We start from the raw sequence: 26,378 nt of genomic DNA on the forward strand, positions 1-26,378 counted from the left end.
ATAAATAATTCCTACATAATTCCCGTAAAAATAAATAATTCCTACATAATTCATATGAATAAATTAATAATGAAAATATCTGATTCTAAATAATTCTATAAGATTCTTGATCATTATCAAATGGCGTATAGTTACGTTTCCATAAATCTAGAATTTCGAATGAATAAATCTATTCGTGAGTCTATTTATTCATGATACACCAAACACACTCTTAATTTGGAAGTCTATCACCTCAGTTTATTTAAAAATATAATGATACTTTAGCACATTTTAAAAATATAATGGGTCTATAGTAAGTGTTGCGACATACTATATATATGTATGTTTGTAAATAATGTGTAACTGACTCCAAATAGTGAAAATGTGCATTTCTTTTTAATAAAATGTTTGAATCCTAACCCAAATTTCAAGTAAATATAAAACAATTTGAATTCTACGTTTATCACGAATCCCTATTAACTACTACATATATAAATGCTAATGCGTGTTTATTTTTGCAGATTTGGCATTAGAAATAATTAAATTGCATCCGAAACTAGTACACTTCGTCAATAAGAAAGGCTTCTCCCCTCTCCATGTGCTGGCGAGCGACCCTTCCGCATTTGAAAGTGCGATCATGCAGTATGGACTGAAGTACAGCTCCTTGCTATGTGTAAGGATTCTACATTTTTGTTATGCACAAATCCCTCATTTTAAACGACTTTATGGCTTAATCAATTGAATAAGAAAACATTGGAACCATAAAAAATCAACTGATAGTACTATAACTGAAAGAACGAAAGCGCAACTTCTAGAAAAAAAGCAGCTCTACAACAAAAATGGGATTTAGTGACAGACAAAACTGTCACAAAAAATGACCAAAACGTCACAAAATACATTTGGTGACGGTCACCATGACAGTCATCTAATGTGCATCACAAAATACATTTGGTGACAGTTTACTGTGCAAACGTCACTAAAAATATTTTTAGTGACAGTTGGAGGTGTGCCGTTTGATATAACGTTCGAACGTGGCCTTTTAATATGATGGTTAAAATTTGTCACAGATAGTCACGCTCAAACGTCAAATTTAACGTTCAATTGTAAATCAGACCAATTGACATCCGAATGGCAGAAGGTGACGTTCGTTGATTATAGTTTGAACGTATCATATTTACATTTGAACATTTATACATCTGAACATTCAAATTTAAGTTCAAACCTTAACAGACCAATGTCTGAACGTAACGAGTATAACGTTCGAACGTTAATTCGAATGTTAACGAAGTAGCATTCAAACGCAAGTGTTACATTCAGAGGTTTGGAACATAAACATTCGAACGTTTAGTTGTTATAATTTTGTGTAATTACATTCTAACATTGGTGACCGGTGCAAAACTGCAAGTGCACAGTATCATAGTTTTATAGTAAAGTAATAAGAAGAGTATCGTCCTCAGGGATTGGTACCTTACGTTTGCCAAATACCAAAATTATACTAAACTTGATTTCATCTAGAGGAATCACTAAGATTTTTGTAGTTGCAATTTAAACTAAAATCGACTCAAAGAGAAATACGCAAAGGAAATAAAACTGACGTTCAAAGATCAAATTTATGGGAAAGAAAATTTCTAGGAAATCGATTTCACCTAATTCTTCACTATGCTTTTCTCATCCAGCTAATTTAATTTAAATCTCTTTTGTCTATTAGCAAATCTCTAATTCATCCAAAAGCCTCTTTCGATAGTCAATTGAAATTGACTCTTGGTTATCAATTCACACAAGAATATGCAAATTCAATAATCAAGAACGCAATAAGACCAATGATTTAATTACTACATAGATTCATACAAGTCTTTCGATCTCTATACTTACCTATACTGAAATATCCAAGATCTACCCTATGATTCCCTCTTTCGATAGCAAATCACAAGATTAATTATCATCTAATCAATGGCCAGTTAATTAGAAGCAATAAACTCAGAATAAATCAGATAAACAATGAGAGAATTGCATTAAATTAGCATAGACAAACAAACATAGTTCGGAAATAGGTTACATCGTTTTCCTAAAATAAAAAAAATTTAGCTCATGCTAGAAATGGAATTCAATATAAACGAATTCACCATAATTGTTCTGAGAAGATTGGAAGAAAATAAACACTGAAAAATCCTCCTTGCAGCCGCAACTCGTCTTCAAAAGCTCAAGGGAACGATTCAACGCTTTTCTCCAGTCCGTGCTCGTGTATGATTCCAACGTACGTGCAATAATTGGAATTCCCTCTCCAAAACAGATGATTTGAATCCTTCTAGCTGTGTTTTTCAGTCCCAAAAAGTATTCTCCAGTCCAAAGTACGGCCATAGAGTGAAAAATCTCTTTTATATGGTCTGAAGGTGGAAGACTCTAATTCTATCAAAATACGATGTTCGCTCGAGCGGGGTGTCGAGCGCACGTCGAGCGTTCGACTCTGCCTGATTTCGCTCGAGCGTCCTATCAAGCACACGTCGAGCATTCGACTCTGCCTGATTTCGCTCGAGCGGCCAATGTCTCCGCTCAAGCGATCTTTGTTTTCCAGCAACTCGCTCGAGCTCCCTGTCGAGCGGCAGTAGAGCGTTTGAATCTGCCTGAATTCGCTCGAGCTGCCAAAAGCCTCCGCTCGAGCGATCTTGTAAATTCTGCAATATGAAATTTTGCAAGTCATCAAATACCCCCAAACTTACAACTTTGTTTGTCCTCAAACAAAAAGAAAAGCAAATGATAGTTTAGGCAATATATACTCGACCCGAAAGAGAAGTATCATCACTCACCAAACTTTTATGAATTTAGATTTCATCTCTAGTATCTTACTCTTTTAACATCAAAGATAGCAAGAAAATCAATCACAAATTTTGCAATTTGTCAAGCAAGAGTTAGGCGTTTACTTCAACCTAAAGCTAAGACCTTGAGTGTGTGTGTGATATAGTCAATTTAACCTCAAACCACCTGCAAACTCAGATAAAAGTAGAACAACCAAAATCAGAAGAATTCTCTTAAAACTTAACCCCATAAGTCCAATTTTCAGAAATCCTCTCCACTAATGTAGTCAACACCAAAATCAGAGATCAAAAGGTCTTTAATAAGGTTGTAATGATAGACCACAGGGTGAGGGTTAAGAAATAACTGGATATGGAAAATCAAAGCAAACTGGGAAAATACTTAGTGAAAAGAACATTAAAAGAGAAACCCACATGATTCAAATCATAGTTCTTTCTTGGCAATATGCTCATACTTGTGGCATTATTATTGTTGTATTCACTGATGCAATACCAACAATTCCCTTAACAAAATCTAAGGTGATACATACTCCGCTTAGTGACTTATTTTTCTTTTGTTTTTGTTTTTTTTTTTTTTTTTCAGTCACTTCCTTTCTTCTTCTTCTTCTTCTTTGATCAAACAGAGCAAACATAATATGGTTCATCATGAAACAAATTTTTCTCTTTTAAATGTAACTCTCCACCAAAGTATTTTCTCAAACTATCAAAGGTAGATTCATTGTTTTTCAGGCTTAGAGCGGGCATGGTTTATGTAGTTCAAAAAATAAATAAAGGCTTATGAAGGCTCAAGGGGGTTGACTATGGAAACACACCATGTAATGATGGCATGATAATTTAGGACGGCTGGGAAAGCTTTTTGGTTATGCCAAAGAAATGCCTAGATCATTTCTCTAATATTTGGTCTCAACTAGGATTTCGCCTCAAGGACCCATCAATGGATTCTAGAGCAAAGCAAAATCGAACCTCCCTCTTTCAATTAATTCAACTTCTTCTCTTCGATCATAAGCAAAATGGAATAAGAGAAAAACAACTATGTGCTCAATTATGTTCAAGGTCAAAGATTTAAACCAAAGTACCCACAAAACTTCACTTGACATAAAAGAAATTTTTGAAAATTTTTCTCAAAACCATCTTCAATCACAAATTTCAGAGTCATAGAGAATTCAATCTTACTCCAATGCATGCTTGGTAAGAGAATCAAACAACCCATCCACAACCCAAGACTTAGAAAACAAGAGGATCAAATGATTATAGGAGTTTACACCCCCAAACTTAAACTAAACAATGTCCTCATTGTAATGCAAAAGTAAAAATGATTGAAGAAATAAAGGAACTTCCCTGGTTTCATGGTGAATCTTCCGTAGATTAGAATTTTTCCGCTCTTTATTCATGCTAAATAAACCTGCATCAAAAACCAATTTATTAAAACTTAAATAAATAAAGATAATAAAATAAATGAAAGAATGAAAGATAGATCTATGGGTTGCCTCCCATAAGCGCTTGTTTTAAAGTCTACAGCCAGACTTTTCAATCATCATCAATTAGGATCTCCAAGAGGAATAAATGCATAGTTCCTCTCCATTTGCTCTCCATAGTAGTGCTTCAATTTCTGACCATTAACTCTGAAAATATTCCCTGTCTTGTCCTTCAAATCTACTACTCCAAAAGAGAAAACTTCATGAATTGTATAAGGACCTGTCCATCTTAATTTTAACTTTCCTGGGAAGAGTTTGAGTCGTGAATTGAAGAGTAAAACTTGTTGTCCTGGAGCAAACTCTCACCTAAGAATCTGTTTGTCATGCCACTTCTTCGTCCTTTCTTTATAGATCTTTGCATTTTCATATGCATCATTCTGGAACTCTTCCATCTCATTCAATTGAAGAAGTCGCTTTTCACCTGCTGCCTTCAAATCAAAGTTAAACTTTTTTACAGCCCAATAAGCTCTATGCTCCAACTCCACAGGAATATGACATGCCTTTCCAAACACTAATCGGTATGGAGACATCCCGATAGGTGTTTTAAAAGCTATACGGTATGCCCACAAAGCATCATCAAGCTTCTTCGCCCAATCCTTTCTATTGATTTTGACCATCTTTTCAAGGATGTTCTTGATCTCTCTATTTGAAATTTCAGCTTGACCATTAGTTTGAGGATGGTAAGCAAGTGCTATCTTGTACTTCACACCATATTTAGAAAGAAGATTCTCAAACAACTTGTTGCAAAAGTGAGTCCCTTCATCACTAATAATAGCTCGTGGAGTGCCAAATCTTGTGAATATGTTCTTGTGCAGAAATTTGAGCACTACCTTTGCATCATTTGTTGTTGTAGCAACTGCTTCCACCCATTTTGACACATAATCAACTGCTAACAAGATATAAGCAAAACCAAAAGAAGGAGGAAAAGGCCCCATAAAATCTATTCCTCAAACATCAAACAACTCAACTTCTAAGATACCTTTCAGTGGTAACTCATGACGCCTTGAAATATTTCTCATACGTTGGCATCGATCACAAGTTTTCACCAAAGTATAACTATCACGGAAAATAGAAGGCCAAAAGAACCCACTTTGAAGTACCTTAGCTGCTGTACGAGTGGCTCCAAAGTGTCCTCCATATGATGATGAATGGCAATGATGGAGGATGTCTTGCATCTTTTCTTCTGGCACACATCTTCTAATGATTTGATCAGGGAATCTTTTGAACAACAAAGGCTGATCCCAAAGATAATAATTCACATCATGCAAAAATTTCTTACGTTGATGATAAGTAAGATCAGGTGGTAAAACTTTACAAGCTAGATAGTTAACAATATCAGCATACCACGGAAACTTGATCTCACATGCAAACAACTGCTCATCAGGGAATGCCTCTTGGACCCCTGAATCTGGTCTTTCTTCCTCTTGCTCTAACCGAGAAAGATGGTCAGCCACTAAATTCTCACTTCCTTTCTTGTCTCGAATCTCCAAATCAAATTCTTGAAGAAGTAGGATCCAACGAATTAGCCTAGGCTTAGCATCCTTCTTGCCAAACAAATAGTGAAGTGCTGCATGATCAATGAACACTATCACCTTTGTACCAATGAGGTAGGACCGAAATTTGTCACAAGCAAACACCACAGCAAGCATCTCCTTCTCAGTTGTCGTATAATTCAATTGAGCTTCATTCAATGTCCGGCTTGCATAATAAATGGCTCTAAACAGCTTGTCTCGCCTTTGCCCCAACACTGCTCCAATTGCAAAATCACTTGCATCGCACATAACTTCAAAAGGTTGACTCTAATCAGGCACAATCACAATTGGTTTTGAAATTAGCTTCTCCTTGAGTGCATTAAAGGCCTGCAAACAAACAAGATCAAAGTCAAATGCAGAATTTTTCTCAAGAAGATTACATAAAGGTTTAGATAGTTTAGAAAAATCCTTGATAAATCTTCTATAAAATCCCGCATGTTCCAGAAAACTTCTGATTCCCTTCACATTCTTTGGAGGTGGTAGTTTCTCTATGGTTGCAATTTTGGCTCTATCCACCTCAATTCTTTTCGATGACACTTTATGGCCAAGCACGATCCCTTCTTGAACCATGAAATGACACTTCTCCCAGTTCAGGACTAGATTTTTATCTTCACGTCTCTGCAAAACAAGAGCTAAGTTATGCAAACAATGATCAAAAGATGCACCAAAAACTGAAAAAGTCATCCATGAAAACTTCCATTATATCTTCCACCATATCTTCCATTTTTCACCACCGTCATTCCACCCTTCACGTTCGAACGTTAATTCGAATGTTAACGAAGTAGCATTCGAACGCAAGTGGTACATTCAGAGGTTTGGAACGTAAACATTCGAACGTTTAGTTGTTATAATTTTGTGTAATTATATTCTAACATTGGTGACCGGTGCAAAACTGCAAGTACACAGTATCGTAGTTTTATAGTAAAGTAATAAGAAGAGTATCGTCCTCAGGGATTGGTACCTTAAGTTTGCCAAATACCAAAATTATACTAAACTTGATTTTATCTAGAGGAATCACTAAGATTTTTGTAGTTGCAATTTAAACTAAAATCGACTCAAAGAGAAATACGCAAAGGAAATAAAATTGACATTCAAAGATCAAATTTATGGGAAAGAAAACTTCTAGGAAATTGATTTCACCTAATTCTTCACTATGCTTTTCTCATCCAGCTAATTTAATTTAAATCTCTTTTGTCTATTAGCAAATCTCTAATTCATCCAAAAGCCTCTTTCGATAGTCAATTGGAATTGACTCTTGGTTATCAATTCACACAAGAATATGCAAATTCAATAATCAAGAACGCAATAAGACCAATGATTTAATTACTACATAGGTTCATACAAGTCTTTCGATCTCTATACTTACCTATGCTGAAATATCCAAGATCTACCCTATGGTTCCCTCTTTCGATAGCAAATCACAAGATTAATTATCATCTAATCAATGGCCAGTTAATTAGAAGCAATAAATTCAGAATAAATCAGATAAACAATGAGAGAATTGCATTAAATTAGCATAGACAAACAAGTATAGTTCAGAAATAGGTTACATCATTTTCCTAGAATAAAGAAAATTTAGCTCATGCTAGAAATGGAATTCAACATAAACGAATTCACCATAATTTTTCTGAGAAGATTGGAAGAAAATAAACACTGAAAAATCCTCCTTGCAGCTGCAACTCGTCTTCAAAAGCTCAAGGGAACAATTCAACGCTTTTCTCCAGTCCGTGCTCGTGTATGATTTCAACGTACGTGCAATAATTGGAATTCCCTCTCCAAAACAGATGATTTGAATCCTTCTAGCTGTGTTTTTCAGTCCCAAAAAGTATTCTCCAGTCCAAAGTACGGCCATAGAGTGAAAAATCTCTTTTATATGGTCTGACGGCGGAAGACCCTAATTCTGTCAAAATACGATGTTCGCTCGAGCGGGGTGTCGAGCGCATGTCGAGCATTCAACTCTGCCTGATTTCACTCGAGCGTCCTATCAAGTGCACGTAGAGCGTTCGACTCTGCCTGATTTCGCTCGAGCGGCCAATGTCTCCGCTCGAGCGATCTTTGTTTTCCAGCAACTCGCTCGAGCTCCCTGTCGAGCGGCAGTCGAGCATTTGAATCTGTCTGAATTTGCTCGAGCGGCCAAAAGCCTCCGCTTGAGCGATGTTGTAAATTCTGCAATATGAAATTTTGCAAGTCATCAATTGGTTCGAATGTGAAACATTGTTCGAATATGCTTATCAGAAATACTAATCTCATCGAATTAAAAAAGCATACCAATTGTATCATATTATATAAAATATTTCACAACTAACAATGTTTCCAACTGTTTCAAAACTAGATTGTATCAAAACGTAAACATTCGAACGTTTAGTTGTTATAATTTTGTGTAATTACGTTCTAACATTGGTTCGAATGTGAAACATTGTTCGAATATACATATCAGAAATACTAATCTCATCGAATTAAAAAAACATACCAATTGTATCATATTACATAACATATTTCACAACTAACAATATTTCCAACTGTTTCAAAATTAGATACTAAAAATATAATACACTGATAAATTTCATTTCTTTTTCTTTCCTCGTCGATCGTGATTTTGTTGCAACAACATAACATGCTCCATTTACACCATCATCTCCCGCTGCACTTGCTCTTGGACCTCACTGCATATTCTTTCCTCCTGGTCTATTTTTTGGTTCTGCAAACACGTCTCTAAATGAGACTGTCGCTCTAAAAGGGACTCAAACTCTTGTTGTCTGGACCTCATGTACTCATTCTTGCACCGTGCATCTTCTAAATCTTTGGTAAGATCATTAATTTGTGAAGTTGATGAGGTTAAGGAGGATGACCCGGAATGCTTGAAAGATCGTTCCAAACCTCTTGCCATACTAGACTTGGCCCCGAGCACTTGCGTGAATATGTCAATGTCACTAGGAGAGGATTCCCCAGAGGTTGACTGCATCTCCATCATTTTTCCCTGCAATTTGAAAGATCAAAACACACAATAAGTAACATATTAAAAGAAATATAAATAAAAAATAAATTATTCACATGTTACATAATTTATTTAACAAAAGGAACATCGCTTACATAACTTACTGCAGCGGCAGGATCCATCCACTCACTATGCTCATTAGTATGAGTAGCAGCATAGATATTAGCAATTTTAAAAAGATAGTGTTAGTACTGATATAAAAAGAATATAAGGATTTTTTCAGCAAGACGACTGAATGACCTTGAACTGACAGAATGGTGGACAGTCAAAGCGGATCTATTCTGTGCATTTGTAGAACTTAAGTGCTACAAAATTAATTAAGAATATTAATTGTAATATATATACATATAATATAAAGAATGAATATAAATGTAAATAATTAAAGGAAATAAATTTAGAATACCTGATATTCTGGAGATGCGAAAAGATCACAACACTTTATCCAATCGTCTAACTTCATCTACTGGAAAGGGGATTGTGCAGCTTCTTCCAACGTCTCAAACTTCTTGAAGTGGTTGTGACATCATCTCTTGTGACGTCAGAATAGTGTAGCCATTAACTCATTCACAATTCTTAAATCCTCACTAGAGCCAAAGTCGAGGTCGAATTCATCCTAATTATAAGTGAATTACGTCATAAATATGATATACTAATATAGGTGAAACTCTTAAAGTATACTCACCAGCAGACGATTCTGAATGTGCCCTTTAATCTCATTCGGAACACTTACCAGGATCGCACATAAAATAGAGCATCAACTAATTTATAATGGTATAAGTTTTATAGTTATATAGTTATTGAGACAAAAGTATTAGTTATATAATTAATTATCAACGACATTTCCTTATTGGTAGGTGTCGACTATGCATCGTTCTTTGTAGTGTTAACTTGATCTTTAGGAACGGAATCATCAGGTGAGGAGTCCTCAATGGGTTCGGGACTTGGACTTGCAGAGGAGGCACATTTCTTCTTTATTGTTTTGGCGACATCCTTGAAAATGATTAATTATATAAAAAATTTAATTAGAAGAAATTAATTTTAGTATAATATTCTATAGTCACCTATATGAATAAAGTTTTTAGTACTTTTAGTTTTCATCTTCAGATGTATTTTCCATGCTTGTTTCAAAATCTCCATCTATAGCATCTTCGTCATCATCATCAACCTCTTATTCGTCCTCCTTATCCACTTCCTCCCCAGATTCTTCTTCCTCTTCTTCTTCTTCCTCACTTTCTTGAATTAAATGATCATTTCATATGGACGGGCCAAGATGGATGGGTGGGACGTCATCTCTACACAAGGGGAGCAACTCGAGTGCACCGAGGTCAACAAATAAGTTAATACCCTCTCCATCTTCTTGGTAGGCCTCTACAATCGAAGTGTCATCTTCATCTCCACTATTCTCGTAATCTACACTCGTTTTTCCTTCATATATATTTCGGGGGACAAATTTTTGTACGAGTCGCCAAGTTATCTCTCCACTATCTTCATTAGCACTTTCCATTGGAGCAATCAAGTAATAGATTTGAGTAGCTTGACAAGCCAATATGAATGGATCATCTTTGAACCATTTAGATGTAGTATTGACACTCGTAAAGTGATTATCCCTATATATCGAAACCCGACCATCGCCTAGATCCCACCAATCACATCTAAAGACATATGTTATAGACCCACCCAGATATTTCAATCCGATAATATCACAAATGACACCATAATAATCAATATCATCTGTTCCATGACTATCCTCGACCAACACATCATAGTTTTGAGTCTTTCTATTACATTCACGTTCTAAAGTATAGAATCTATAACCTCGAACCGAGCATGTAGTGTATCGAAGTGCTCTATTTGAGGGACCATAGACCAATGCATACAATTCAAAAGAGATTAATCCGGGATCACAAGCACGTTGCTACAAAATCTAACAATTGAAATAATATAAACTTATTAAATATTACCTAGAGTTAAAACTTTCAAAATCTAACATATATATAAATTTAGTTTATACACGTTGTTCAAACCATCTAGGAAATTCTTCCTTGTGTCATGTCTCTATATTCTCTACGCCTTCCGTCCTAAGTTTGTCCATGTGCTCATTGTATATAAGTGCAAAGTCATATTATTTTTTCAAACAAAAGTTATGGTTAAACTTTTTATTACTAGAATTATTCGAACGTTTTAGAACGACATACCTGAGATAGTCATTAATCTCCTTGCAATTATTTAGCACGTACCACCAGACTTTATTCAACTATGTATCAATTAAATCGTAATCCGTTTGTGCACCTAAGGGTTGTACATTTTGGGAAACACCGATAGCTCACGAGGAGGCGGAGCAGCAAGATCAGCATTTCACTCTTGATGATTAAATCATGTCTCAACACTACGAAGATATAGAGAGCAAAATGTTAACCATTTATCCTATATAAAGGCCTTTGCTATTGAACCCTTCACTCTGGCTTTATTCCCAACAGTGCGCTTTAGTCGACCCAAATATCTTTTAACTGGATACATCCAATGGAACTGTACCTGTCCACCTAACAATACCTCCTGAGGTAAATATATTGCTAAATGAACCATGATATCAAAAAATGATGGTTGAAAGATTTGCTCAAATTTACATAGTATAGTAGCAATGTTTTCTTCCAGTTTCTGCAAGATATCTCGATTTACTACCTGAGCACACAAAAGGTCAAAAATAATTCAATATCTATATTTACTAAGTGAATTGTGCATGTGGAGTATGGAACTTAATCACTAAGGAAGCATGCTCACACTATTCAATTCTTCTTATACATTTGACACAAGCCAGATAGTTTCTTGCACCCATATAACAATCTAGTTTAATTTTTTACATCATAATATATAATATGTAAAAAAGAGTATATGGCCCATCTAAAAAACAAATAGTAAATGGGTGTACGGTACAAAATAATTGTATACAATGTGCATTCATTTGTCATTTGTAAAATTTTGAATATTATGTTTACATGGTTTTCTCTATATCACAGGAATTCTAACAGTTCCCAAACAGAAGCATAAATGGGTCACCCAAGTCATGAACGAACTTGTAAATCGTACTTCAGTATATGATTTAGCAAATGGAGGGACAGACCCGGCCAACATGATCACTAAGCCCGAGATGGTTGGGGATCCAAAGCAAAAGACTCCGATCATTGGGAGTACCAGTGGAAAAGGCATTCTCCTACCCTTCTTAATCCTTTTTCATTTGTTCATAAAGCTTACTATCAAGTGACAGGTTTTCTAGGTTGCTAAATTGCTAATTATGCAAAAAAGAATGACTAGACTCAAAAGATCATTGACTACATATATGACAAGACATTTACATATATGCATATCATCAATGAATACTTGTTTTTGTTAAATTAATTAATTTCAATGTTATTATGTCCATTTTAGTCATTTTCATGCATGTTTATGTAGTTGGATTAATGTTGGACAGTCATGGAGTCATTTTGAGTGTTCATTAAGGTAAATCATTAAAGATGGAAGGTTTTAGTTGGGTTCATAGATAACCCACGTGTGATATCCCCATTTTACATGTATTTTTATTGAGTAATTTTATTTAAATTATTATAATTAGTGATTTTCTTATTTTAAATTAAAGGTGATGTTTGCAATATTATTTTATGATTTTTTAAGTGGTGAAATTATTTTAACGTGCTTTCTTGCTATTTATTATTATATTATATTTTAGTTTATTTTTAATTTAAATTAGTTAATTTTGGGCTTTAAAATTATTGTGTTTTGGATCTTATTATTTTTATTTTAATTAATCATTGTATTTGAATTATTTTATTTAATTTACTATTTTGAAAATAGTTTTCGTTGGGTCAGTTTCTTGACCCAAGATGTGAGGGTTAGACCTCATTTATTTCATTTTCTTTTTCTTTTTCCCTTTTTCTTTTTCCTCCTCTTTTTGTTTTCCCTTTTTTCTTCTTTCTTTTCTTTCTTCCTTCTTTTTCCCCTACTTCTCTCCCGCGCGACGTCCTCCTCCCTTCTCTTCCCGTCATTTTTTTCGTCAGGCCCTAGCGCCGCCATGTACCACACCGCTCCTCCCATTTTCTTCCCCTCTGGCCGGTAAACATTCTCCTCCATTTTCAGGCCACCCCGTGCAGCCATTAGCCGCCTCACACGGCTGGAAGCCATGGCATGCTTTCCTTCCAGCTCCGTCGTGCGCCACCCATTGCTGTCGCTGTTACTTCCATTCTCTTCCCCACCCAGCAACAGCCTCACCCCTCCATTTTCAGCCCACCAAATGCCACCATTAACATCCACGAGCAACACCCAAGCGGCACGATTTTGTGCTCCCCGTGCCTCCACCGTTGGCCACTACTTCTTCACCACATCATCACCAACCTCCCAACTACCTAACCCACCCAACCCCAGCTCCGATCCATCACCAGTGAAGCTCAACCAACCCACTTTCCGTTTTGGACTTTTTGGCCTTCAACTGCCATTTGTGCCACCACCCACAATCAACCCCCACTTCCATTAACTTCACTGATATCTCTAAGCCCTACACTAGCTTTTCCTAATCTTCGTTTGCCTCCATTGAAATTTGGGTATTTTATGACCCACGGCCACAGTGTATTTTACAATGTTACGTTGCTTTTTCGGCACCTTTTGCAGCTTATTGATCATTTGAAAAATATTTTATAGCACTGTAAGTATTTTCCAACCTTCCTTTTAGATTTAAATATATTATTACTTTTATAAAAATTGTGACTCGTTGGTTATTCTGGATAGATTTGAGGATGGAGTTATTTATTTTTGGTTGATGTTGAGATTTGTTGGATAATTTGTGTCTTGATGTGTGCATTGCATGGAGCATGCATGTTCATGTTTGAGATGGAAAAATGGAATTTTTCGCATAATGGCATACATGTACATGTATAGAATATTGAATACTGGGTTTTCATGAATAAATGGATTTTTGGGTGCGTGTGTATCATGACCCCAAGTTGAGATGGGGCATTATCTTGGTAGAGCTCCTTTGGTCACTCGGGAGCGCAATATACTGAGTGACGTCCCCTGGGTTGTCGCTTGGTGACAATGGGAATGGATGGGATGGTAACGCTCTCGTACCGACTCCGTGGCCCATCTGCTGGCGGGGGTTAGAGGATGCTTGGATACGTACGCGGTGGGCGCGGAACTGGGCATCACTTGTTACTAAGTCACACGCATTGTCATTACCCATGGTGTGACGAAGGGAGCCAGGGTGTGCGGATGACCCATAGGGGAGGTCATGGTGCATATGGTTGATGAAAATGGAAATTTATTTGAGACTTGGATTTTGGGCCATTTTCTGGGAAAATGGCGAGGAAAAGTTTGGGCCAAATGTAACTTTTGGCATGAGTTGAAAAAGAATTATTTATGGGCCGAATGTGATTTTTGGCGTGAGTTAGAAAGGAAATATTTTTTGAGAAAGATTATTTTTGGATCTCATGCATATGACATCATGTTCATGCATATCGTTGAGTTTTAATATATTTTTATCTTGTGGGTATTTGGATTATTACTTACTTGCGGTACCGTCTTGGTACCGTAGACTTTGGTGCAGATGATACTTAGTTTAAATACTTTTATTACCGCTGCGTATTTTTTTATGTACACGTGTTGCATGTACACACACTTGGTACTCGGCGATGGGATGCATACCCGTGTTGTCATCATCCCGACGCCTCGATTTTCATGTATCCGTACGTGAAAGTTGGGGGCGTCACAGGTGGTGTCAGAGTAGTTCGGCTTTGGGTAAAACCATATGCCCTATAGGTGGAGTACCAGAAAATTTTAAAGGCTTGATTTGAAATTTATTTTATTTATTTCATTCGAATTGCTTTTAATTTGATTCGATCTTATTTGATTTGAAATTATTTTATTTAATTTTATTTTATTTTATTTGAATTGAAATTATGTTATTCTATTTAAGAAATTTATTTTATTTTGTTTTGTTTTGTTTTATCTGGAGTTGAAAAGTGGGGTTAACGGTTATGCTATGGCAGAAAGGTGGTACAATCAAGAATATCATTAATAGGCATGAACATTTAGTGTAGTAGGCTTGAATTCTTAGCGATGTGGTTTGCTTTTATGTTGTCGAGGTCTGAAGGGAATGTAATGGTTTAGGTGAGCTTTTTGGAGTAGGAACTTAAGTCGCAATGAGGAGGGGAATTAGCTTTAAGTCACTTACAATGATTGAGGTCTTAGGTTCTATAGAATTTATGTAATGAGTTTGTAGAATAGGAGATGGTAAGTTCAATGAACTTCAAGGATAAGTTTATGAGAAGTTTATCCAAGATTTGAGGCCTTACAGATTTTATGAAACAAGTTTATGGGATTTAAGGTGGTAGGTTCAACAAGCATTTAAAGGATTACTTAAATTAGAAGTTTTAGGTTTTGCCAACTCGGATAAACAGTTTGATAATGTTTGGGGCTCTAGAATGTACAAGCTTTACAAGGCGATTGCTTTTATATCTAAGTTCATAGGTCTAGAGCATTTCGGAAAATGACTTATTATCCATTAATGTTTTAGATTTTGAAAGCTTCGAGAGTCTATTGTTTTATTATTGGGTATAAGTTCATTGATATTACAAATTCCAAAAAATGATTCTTATATAATTAAGGTTTTAGAATTGTAGATTTGAAGGACTTAATTGTAATAAGATTTGTAGACTTGGTATGCTGGCTTGATCTATTATAGCAATTGATTAGTTAGTAACCTTTAAATAGGATTGATCAGGCTTGAGTTATTGACATGAGAATTTTTCAGGAGAGTATTTCTTTGGGGATTGAAGGTTATGATCTAAGGTGTGTATTATTTGAGGATTAAAGATATCAGTCTAGTTTAGAAAATGATTGTTTTTAGCTTGAGGTTATTGTGGTTGGTTTAAGAATTGGTCCATATTAATTTTAAGGATAATAGATGCTGCATATCTAGGAAATTATTTTTTTAATGATTCGAAAGTTATAGGTCCATCAAGGTGTTGGAAATAGCAGACTATGTATTGGTATTGAATGTGATTGAATTTGAGACTATATGTTCCATAGACTTTTGGGAATGGATTCTTAGCAGGTTTAAGGTCATTCTCGGTGCAAAACTTTAAGTAATGGATGTTTGCTGATTTAAGGATATAAGTTGAGCAGATTCAAGAATGATTCTTATTGATGTGAGGATATAGGTCCTGATGATGGAAATGATAGTGATGGGTCACTGGCATGTTTGGTGGATTATTGGTTTTGGCTAAGGATGCATGAGATCTATGCGTAGTAGTGGTGAGTGTATGGAGTTTGGAGAGTCCTGGTCCTAGTTTCATTTTTGGCTTGGAAGAAGTGGTTGTGGTAGGTGTAAAAGTGGATTGATGAGGCAATATTATATTGAAGAGATCTTAGCTTTGGGCTTTACGTGAGTCGATTGGAGTGCTCAATTGAAGCGGGTTACTCAATGGAATGTTGGTTGGCAATGATTGTAGTGATTATCTTTAGGAATTAATTGTAACTTGAGGTCACCTAGGAATTTAAAGTTGTAAGGCTATACTTTCCTTTAGAGATTGAGCGTCAAGTTGGGGGAATTATGGACATTGTCAATTATTTTGAAAGGAGATTGTTGGGACGCCATGTGTGGTGCATGATAAAATCTTGGAAGTGGAAGCTTAGGCATCGACAGTGATTAACCTAACCAAATATGTGAAGTAATAAGCATTAGGATCCAGCAGTGTAGTGCATTAGTTTTTGGTGGATTGAAGATTTGAACAACATGATCTACCTTGAGGTTTAATTGTGATGTGCGATTAAAGGAATTAATCGTATTAATACCAGAGCTTATGAGAGTAGAAGCAGGTGGGCAAGTTACCAAGAGGGTTTCAATAATATTTTGGTAAATTCAATGGTGGGTCGTAGTGAGTTTAGTCATTGCTAGATTAGATAATATTCAGAATTTAAGTGATGAGCTTTTGGGTATAGGTTGTCGGTTGAAGTTTATAGGGCGCTTATTGATTGGCCGGGATGGATTCAAGTCTTTTAGGGTTGTTCTTTATCTAGAGGAGACGAGTGTATTTTTTCTTTTTTTGGGGCGGGGGGGGGGGGGGGAATTACTTGTTTTCAATTTGGGACGTTGAGGTTGATTTAGTACTGGTTCCCTGTCTATGATCACAAATGTATTTTGCAGAATGTTGATTTTGATTAAGGCAGCTAGAGCCAACTGAGGAATGAATGATAATTCGTGATTTTTGGAGGTATATTATTTTCTATCGAAATGTGGTAAAGGATTTTCTTGCTTACAGGTGTTGAGTCAGCTTATACTCAATGGTGTTAATTATGAGAACATAGTCTTTTTGCATTTTGGTGAGTTATCAGAGTGCGCACGAAAGCGTGATTTCTTGAGATAATTAGGTGTTTAAATTTTGTGCTGATTTTGAGGAATTTGTGGTGGCTCGTAATTTTGAGAAGATACTTGTAATTGGAAAGTAATCATTTGGTTGCACTGGTTATGCTTAACGATGGTTAATTTTGGAAGTAGCTATTAGGTTACCAAAGTGTAGTATACAACGAAATTTGAGAGATAAAGTATAGGGGTGATTGAGGTAGGCACAGTTTATCATAGGAAGATATTATCCATTGAGATTACTTGAGTGTTGTATTAAGGTTCTTATGGAAATAGTGATTTCATATTACATGGCCGCTCTAGGAATAATAGATGTGATGTACCACTGAGAAACTAGTGCAAGTTTATGGAATCGCCTACAGGAGTAGACATGAGAGAGAAGTATCCTTAATTGTTTAGGGTGTTAATGATGGTATATTTCTCTCAATTATGCTCTGAGTGGTATCTTGTATCCTGCTTTGGCGCTGATGCTTGACTTCACGAATTTCAAGGGCGAAATTTGTTTTTAAGGGTGGCAGGATGTGATATCCCCATTTTACATGTATTTTTACTGAGTGATTTTATTTAAATTATTATAATTAGTGATTTTCTTATTTTAACTTAAAGGTGATTTTTACAATATTATTTTATGATTTTTTTAAGCGGTGAAATTATTTTAACGTGCTTTCTTGCTATTTATTATTATATTATATTTTAATTTCTTTTTAATTTAAATTAGTTAATTTTGGGCTTTAAAATTATTGTGTTTTGGATCTTATTATTTTTATTTTAATTAATCACTGCTTTTGAATTGTTTTATAATTTACTGTTTTGAAAATAGTTTTCGTTGAGTCAGTTTCTTGACCCAAGATGTGAGGGTTGGACCTCATTTCTTTCCTTTCCTTTTTCTTTTTCCTCCTTTTTTTCTTTCCCTTTTTCTTCTTTCTTTTCTTTCTTCCTTCTTTCTCCCCTACTTCTCTCTGGCGCGACCTCCCCCTCCCTTGTCTTCCCGTTGTTTTTTTTGTCTGAGCCTAGCGCAGTGGTCGCACCGCCGGGTACCACACTACCCCTCCCATTCTCTTCCCTTCCGGCCAGTGAACATTCTCCTCCATTTTCAGGCCACCCCGTGCAGCTATTAGCCGCCACACATTGTTGGAAGCCACGACATGCTTTCCTTCCAACTCCATCGTGTGCCACCCATTGCCGTTGCCGTTACTTCCATTCTCTTTCCCACCCACCGGCAACCTCACCCCTCCATTTTCAGCCCCCCAAACGCAATAGTTAATTGCCACGAGCACCACCCAAGCCGCACGATTTTGTGCTCCCCGCGCCGCTGTGCCTCCATCGTTGGCCACCACTTCTTCACCACATTATCACCGGCCTCCCAGCTACCTAACCCACCCAACCCCAGCTCTGTTTCGTCACCAGTGAAATTCAACCAACCCACTTTTCGTTTTGGGATTTTTGGTTTTCAACCGCCATTTGTGCCACCACCCACTACCAACCCCCACTTCCATTAGCTTACCGACATCTCTAATCCCTACCCTAGCTTTTCCTAATCTTCGTTTGCCTCCGTTGAAATTTGGGTATTTTATGACCTACAGCCACAGTGTATTTTACACTGTTACATTGCTTTTTCAGCATCTTTTGCAGCTCATTGATCATTCAAAAAATATTTTATAGCACTGTAAGTATTTTCTAAACTTCATTTTAAATTTAAATATATTATTGCTTTTACAATAAATTGTGACTAGTTGGTTATTCTGGATTGAGTCCGAGGAGTCGGGGGTCGGATGGATTTGAGGATGGAGTTATTTATTTTTGGTTGATGTTGAGATTTGTTGAATAATTTGCGTCTTGATGTGTGCATTGCATGGAGCATGCATGTTCTTGTTTGAGAAGGAAAAATTGGATTTTTCTCATAATGGCATACACGTACATGTATTGAATATTGAAAACTGAGCTTTCATGAGTAAATGGATTTTTGGGTGCATGTGTATCACGACCCCAAGCCGAGATGAGGCATTACCTTGGTAGAGTTCCTTTGGTCACTCGTGAGTGTAATATACTGAGTGACGTCTCTTGGGTTGTCGTTGGGCGACAATGGGAGTGGATAGGATGGTAATGCTTTCGTACTGACTTCGTGGCCCCTCTGCTGGCGGGGGCTAGAGGATGCTTGGCTATGTACGTGCTGGGCGTGGAACTAGGCATCGTTCATTACGAGTCACACGCATAGTCGTTACCCAAGGTGTGACGAAGGTCGTTACTCATGGTGTGACGAAGGGAGCCAAGGTGTGCAGATGACCCCTAGGGGAGGTCATGGTGAATATCGTAAATGAAAATGAAAATTTATTTGAGACTTGGATTTTGGGCCATTTTCTAAGAAAATGGCTAGGAAAAGTTTTAAAGGAAATATTTTAGGCCAAATGTGACTTTTGGCATGAGTTGGAAAAAGAATTATTTATGGGCCAAATGTGATTTTTGGCATGAGTTGGAAAGGAAATATTTTTTGAGAAAGATTATTTTTGGATCTCATGCATATGACATCTTGTTCATGCATATCGTTGAGTTTTAATATATTTTTATCTTGTGGGTGTTTGGATTATTACTTACCTGCGGTACCATCTTGGTACTGTAGAATTTGGTCCAAATGAGGAAGAGGAGGCTGAGCCTGAGGAGACGGCTCTACCGTAGTGCTGATTTGGGGTTGTATTGTTGGAAATTATTTTACTTGCCTTTATATTATGTATTTTGGATTTGTGATAATGTTAAACTTGTAGTATTTTATTACGTTTGTTTTAAGCGAGTTTGTATTTAAACAAAATTCTTGCACTTAGTTGAAATACTTTTATTACCGTTGTGTAGTTTTTTATGTACACGTGTTTTATGTACACATACTTGGCACTCGGCGATGGGATGCGTGACCCGTGTTGTTATCATCCCGACACCTCGATTTCCACATGTCCGTACGTGGGAGTTGGGGGCGTCACAAATTTTCCCTTCTTGCTTGCTCTCTTAGAGTCTATGCTTTTTAAGGTTTTTCCCTCACCTATCAATGAGACTACATATTACATGTGTTATACAAAACAAAATCCTCTTAAACAAAATTCTCTCTATCTCATTTCATATTTGAACATGCTGGTATCGAAGTAAGGTTTGGATCAAAACTTGGCAAGGTGTGAATATTTGAAGTGGGAAAATAAGCCCGAAGAATACAATGGAGGCAAACAACTTTCATTTATTCTTTCCAATGGAGAAAAATATGATTTCAAATATGAGAACTATTTTTCTTTCATATGATCTTGGGGAATTTGTTAAAGATAGGTACGGAGAACTGGTGGATGCTACAAGTTCGACGAATGCTCAAAAGTAACAATTAAAGAAGCATAGGAAGAAAGATGCAAAAGCCTTAGGCCCTGTTTGGATGTTGAGATGGTTTCATCTCATCCAATCTCATCTCAACATCTAAAAAAAACTCAAATACATTTTTCAATTTCAAATATTTGACTTTTTTTATCTAATCTTATTATTTAATCATTCCAACTTTTCTAAATTTCCAAACAAAGTATAAAAAAAAGTCGACTTTTTCAAATGACAAAAGAAAAATTGTATTAAGAAATTATATTTTAACAATATTTTAACTTTATAATATTTTTATTCAACTTTTCTTTTATCTTTCCAAAAACTCCATAAAACATCTTAACTCAAACTATTTCATTATTATTAAGAAATTATTGTTTATCACATCTCAACATCCAAACGAGGTCTTAACCTTGATTAAACAAGGTGACAATCTTTCTAACGATTATCAACGCAATCAAAGCAAAGGAGGCTTGGGAGATTCTTCAAAAAGAGCATACAGGCATATTGAAGATAAGAACTCTAAGACTTCAATCATTGAGAACAGATTTTGAAAATATAAAAATGAAAGAAATGGAGTTCTTGAAATTCTTTTTTAGACTTACAAAAGTTTTGAATCAAATGAAGATATACAAAAAAATTTTTTGGTCAAAGGATTCTTAAGAAAATATTAATTAGTTTGCGTGATAAGTATGCTGAAACTAAATAAATTGATAAGTTGAGTGTTGAAGAGTTGATGAGCTCAATTAAAACATTTGAGCAAAAGCTAAGTTGGCACTCTGAAAAATCAATTGAAAGTGTCTTTCAATCTAAACTCAACGTTAATTCAAAAAATAAGAAAGAGACTCATTTAAAAGTGAGTTTTCTAGTGGTGGAAGACAAGGAAGAGGAAGAGGAAGGAGTAATTTTGATAGAAGTGGAAATGTGGAGTCCACTCAACAAAAAAGTGGAATTTGTAAAAGAATTACTCATATTGATCATATTGATAAAGATGGTTGGTTTCCAGAAAAACCTCAATGCCACAATTTTAAAAAGTTTAGAATTTTTTAAAATGAGTGTCAATTAAAATAGAATAAGCAAACAATTTTTTTTGAAGACCAAGTGTGAGGACTGTGCCAAAGTAAGGGAAGCGAACCCTTCCCATGGGCAAGATGCATTGGACTTTTCACCTGTGATTGATAAGTAAGGATTGTGTTGATTGTACTTGGGCCAAAATGAAGAGTTGAAAACACTAGTAGTTCTGGAAAAGGATGGTCCCTAGTAAAGAACAAGCTATGAGCAAAGGCTGAACAATGGTCAAAGGATGAATATCGATCAAGGATGAGACTCATACGGATGTGAGGGCTTCTTGGGATTATAAGGAGATGCTCAGAGGTGGTAGGTGTCATAGGCAGAGGTGTATACTCCATCTGAGACGTCATGTCTAGAGTGAGCCTACAGAAGCAAAAGATAATGAACCTATAGGGCATGTCATCTAATCTCAGAGGTATGCTCCAGTGAAATGTGAGAGACCCTTATTAGAGAGGAAGGACTGTGGGATTGGACCCATGGCAAGCCATAGGAATGTGCGTGCCTTGACCCGTTAGTCATTCGACCTCTACCGTTCTTCAAGTCTGAAGGATGAATGGATGTTCGAAATCAAATGACTCATATTCAAGCATATCAGAATAATGTTAGAAAGACACTTGACGATCCCTCCTTATAAAAGGATCTAGAAAATGGACAAAATCTCACTTTTGAAATCATAAAGTGTTGGATCTTCTTTGGAGCTAGAATCTTCAAAGACAACATGTGACTTCAAGGGTGTGACTGAGAGCAGCACTAGCACCACCAAAGTATCTTTCAAGTAGGTTAGCTCCATAAGTCTTTTTAGGGAGAAGTGGTATATACCGTGCTTTATTTGATAAATAGAAAACAAACACCATTTAAGGGTTGGTAAGAAAACCATCCATGAATCAGATGAAGGTATTTTGTTGTATTTGGTTTGCTTAATTTCCAAAAGAATTAAGGCACAAGTTTGATGAAGCTGATGGAAAATGCATCTTTATGCAATATAGCTCAAAATTAAAGTGCTATAGACTCTTTAGTTTGTTAGTTTGAAGAAAAAAGATTTGATTATTTGTAGCGATGTGCTTTTTAATGATTATGCCACTTAGGATTGGAAGTAAAACAAAGTTCAAGATCAAGTGGTTGCCTTCAATGGAGATCTTGAGGATCAAGAAGATTAAGTTGAAGATGTTCTTGAGGCTGCATATGAGATGTCTGCTATTGCTAGTTCACAATCATCTCCAATTTCTCCATTGAACTCAAACTTCTCATCTCCAAGTTCAACTCCAAGAAGAATGAGAAGACATTGTGATGTATATGCAAATTTTAATTTTTGTATGTTGAACAAGAGTGTTTTAAAGATGGAGTTAAAGAAGAAGCATGGAAGAAAGCTATGGTAGAAGAGATTTATGTGATTGAGAAGAAAAAACTTAGGAGTTGGTAGAGAGGCTAAAAGACAAAAACGTAATTGGTGTGAAGTATATTTTAAAAGAAAAAAGCTCAGGTGAGATGGTTCCATTTAAAAGAACAAAGCAAGACTTGTAGCAAAACGTATAGTCAATAACTTGGACTTAATTTCAAATAAATGTTTGCACCGGTGGCTGGGCTTGATACTATTAGAGCTCTTGGTATTTTGGCAGCGGAAAAATGTTGGTTTTTGGATCCAATTGATGTGAAATCAATCTTCTTAACAAGAGAATAAGGCTTACAACTTGCATAAGGCTTTGTATGGCCTAAAACAAGCACCCCAAGCATGATATAGTGAGATTGATGCTTACTTCAATGAAAAAGGCATTGAAACAAGAAAAAGTGAGTCAACCTTGTATGTCAAGACACAAGGTAATAGTATTCTTATTATCTCTCTTTATTTTGATGATTTGGTGTTCACCGGTAGTAACAAAGAAATGATTAATGATTTTCAATTGGAGGTTGAGAAAAATTATGAAATGAGAGATTTGGGTTTACTGCATTACTTCTTGGGTATTAGGATTTATCAAAAAGAAGAAAATGCTTTTATTTGCCAAAAGAAGTATGCAAAAATTCTTCCTTAAAAGTTAAAATGATGAATTGCAACTCCTTTGGTTCTAAATGAAAAAACTTGGAAACAAAGAAGTGGATGCATCTATTTATAGAAGCTTATTGTATTTGATGGCTACAAGATTGGATATTATGTATGCTAGTTACAAGCCTATTGTCTCAGTTCATGCACACGCCAAGTCAAATACATCTTGGCCAGCCAAGAGGGTATTGAGATATATTCAAGGTACACTTGATTTTAGTATTTTAACTAAGAAGAATGTTGATGCAAAGTTGATCGGATTTTGTAATAGTGATTGGGCCAGGTGCATTGACAATATGAGAAGCACTTCCTAATCTGCGTTTTTATTTGGTTTCTGGTGTATTTATCATGGGTATCCAAGAAGCATCAAAGTGCAGCACAATCTCCCACTGAGGTCAAATATATTTAGGCATCATTACCAACTTCACATGCATTATTGCACAGGAGAATCTTAGAAGATGTTGGTGAGAATAAAATAGAAGCTACTCCACTTTTTTCTAAAGTTAGACAAAGCATATTGCAATTGAGAATCACTTTACTAGAGAGGCCATGCAAGAGGAAGAGATTCAACTCAAGTATTCCAAAATTGAAGACCTACAAGCAGATATTTTCACTAAGCGTCTTCCAAGAGAGAAATTTAATTATTTGAGAGAAATGTTGGCTGTCATACAAGGCATTAAGGGAGTGTTAAAATAAATTATTGTCATTATTATTATGTCCAATTTAGTCATTTTCTTGCATGTTTATACAGTTGGGTTAATATTGGACAAGTGTAATGTTTCCATAGTGTCATTTTAAGTGCTCATTAATGTAAAACATTAAGGGTGGAAGGTTCTAGGTGGATTGGTGGATAGGCCCACCAATTTTCCCTGTTTTTTGCTCTTTTAGAATCTATGTTTCTTGAGGTTTGTTTCTTCTTCTTTGAATGAGAGTACATCTTCAATGTGTTAGACAAAAAAATTCCCTTAAACAAAATTCTCTCTATCTCCTTTCATATGCCAACAGTTTTTGCAAGTGGAGTTCCTTATTCAAATTGGAATCTAATATAATACGATTGTTTAATTAGTTGTTATTCCTACAATTAAAATAGAAATGATATAACCAAAAATATCGTATCTGTTTATGATGGTTTCACTTGTAATATACACGTCTTTGTAGTGGTTAATTCTATATGATATTGCACGAGATTAAAGAAAAATGAAATATTTCGACAAGATTTTTCTACAATTAATGGAGAAAGTGAAGATGATAAAAAATAATATAGAAACTCTCTATAGTGACACAAAAACCAAATGTAAGGGATCTTGTGCAGCGTTGTAGCAAGTTTTATGTGGACAAAAAATGTCACGTACAGTTAATCCTCTACTAGTGGTGGATAAATATAGTAATATTGACAAGCGCTAAGACAAGAACAGCAATAAATTAATAATCTAGGACTCATACAAAACTAATTCAACATCTCCACCATCATTTATCACTTAGTCTACTTTAACCCTAATTCTATTGATTGTGCGGGTGTAACACTAACCCAAGGAACATAGCTGTACCATGTCAGCATAATTAACAATATTTGTTCGTTGAGGATGCTGACGTGGTAGTGCCCCACGCTGGCACTGCCACGCCAGCCCGTGCATTTATCAATTCTGAACGTAAAATGACTTGGTGGTTTAGTTTCAATGGCAAGAGAGACACCCATATATACTTGCAGCCAAAAATGGTTGAGAAGATCCTTGAAAATTTTCCCGAGGCTGTATATGACTTGGATTCAAGCATGAAGAATATAGTGCTATTGTCAGTGGAGCATAAGCAACGTCACGTCTATGAGCTCTTACTCAACAACAAGAAGAAAGTTATTCCCGACAGTTTGTTTTGGGAAATTGACCAAGAAGGCAATACTGCACTGCATCTCGCTGCAAAGGAAGCAAATTCTAATACATGGCCAGTTCCAGGACCCGCATTCCAAATGAATTGGGAAATCAAATGGTTTGAGGTACGTATGGGTTCCAATATATTGTGCCTGGCCAAATAGTAGTAATAATTCTTGCTATGATTATGTGTATATGTAATCAATTCACAATTTGTGTCTCAACCTCTGATTATCCTTAATATTGAAAAGAGATTCATAGTAACACTCATTTCCCAACATTCATACTTAAGTTGCCTTTTAATTGATGCGTGCAGCATGTACAAAGGTCCATGCCAGAATGGTACCCTTTTCTCCAACAAGGCAGGTGAAACACCAAGGGAGGTCTTCACCAAATCACACAAGTGTCTTGTGAAACAAGGGCAAGAGTGGCTGACCAGCATTTCCGTGCAGGCATGCCCGATTGCAACAGGTCTCTTGGTCGCCGTTGCATTCTCCACATCATCATCATCCAATGACGGATTCAATTTTAAAGACCCTAAATTACAAGGACTAGAAAGACCGTCTGCAGTTAGTTACTCACTCCTCATACCCGCAGGCCTTCTTTTTTTCGGTGATAGCAGTGTTCTGTTTCCTACTGATCATCGGCTCGGCTTACAGTGAAAGCAGCTTACGCACAGGCAACAGATTGATGGTGTTTCTTCTGGGGTTAGCTGCCTTCTACTTATCTGTGGTTAATACTTTGGAATCTTTCACTCTTGGACGTTTCTTAACGGCCATAAAGGAGCTAGACACATCCAACTATTTACCTGGCTATATTTCATTTGGGGCGGGGTACTATATTATAGTACTAATGATACCGATACCATTCTAC

Source organism: Carya illinoinensis, chromosome 8 (genome assembly GCF_018687715.1).
Source record: "Carya illinoinensis cultivar Pawnee chromosome 8, C.illinoinensisPawnee_v1, whole genome shotgun sequence".
In the NCBI taxonomy this organism is placed as follows: Eukaryota; Viridiplantae; Streptophyta; class Magnoliopsida; order Fagales; family Juglandaceae; genus Carya; species Carya illinoinensis.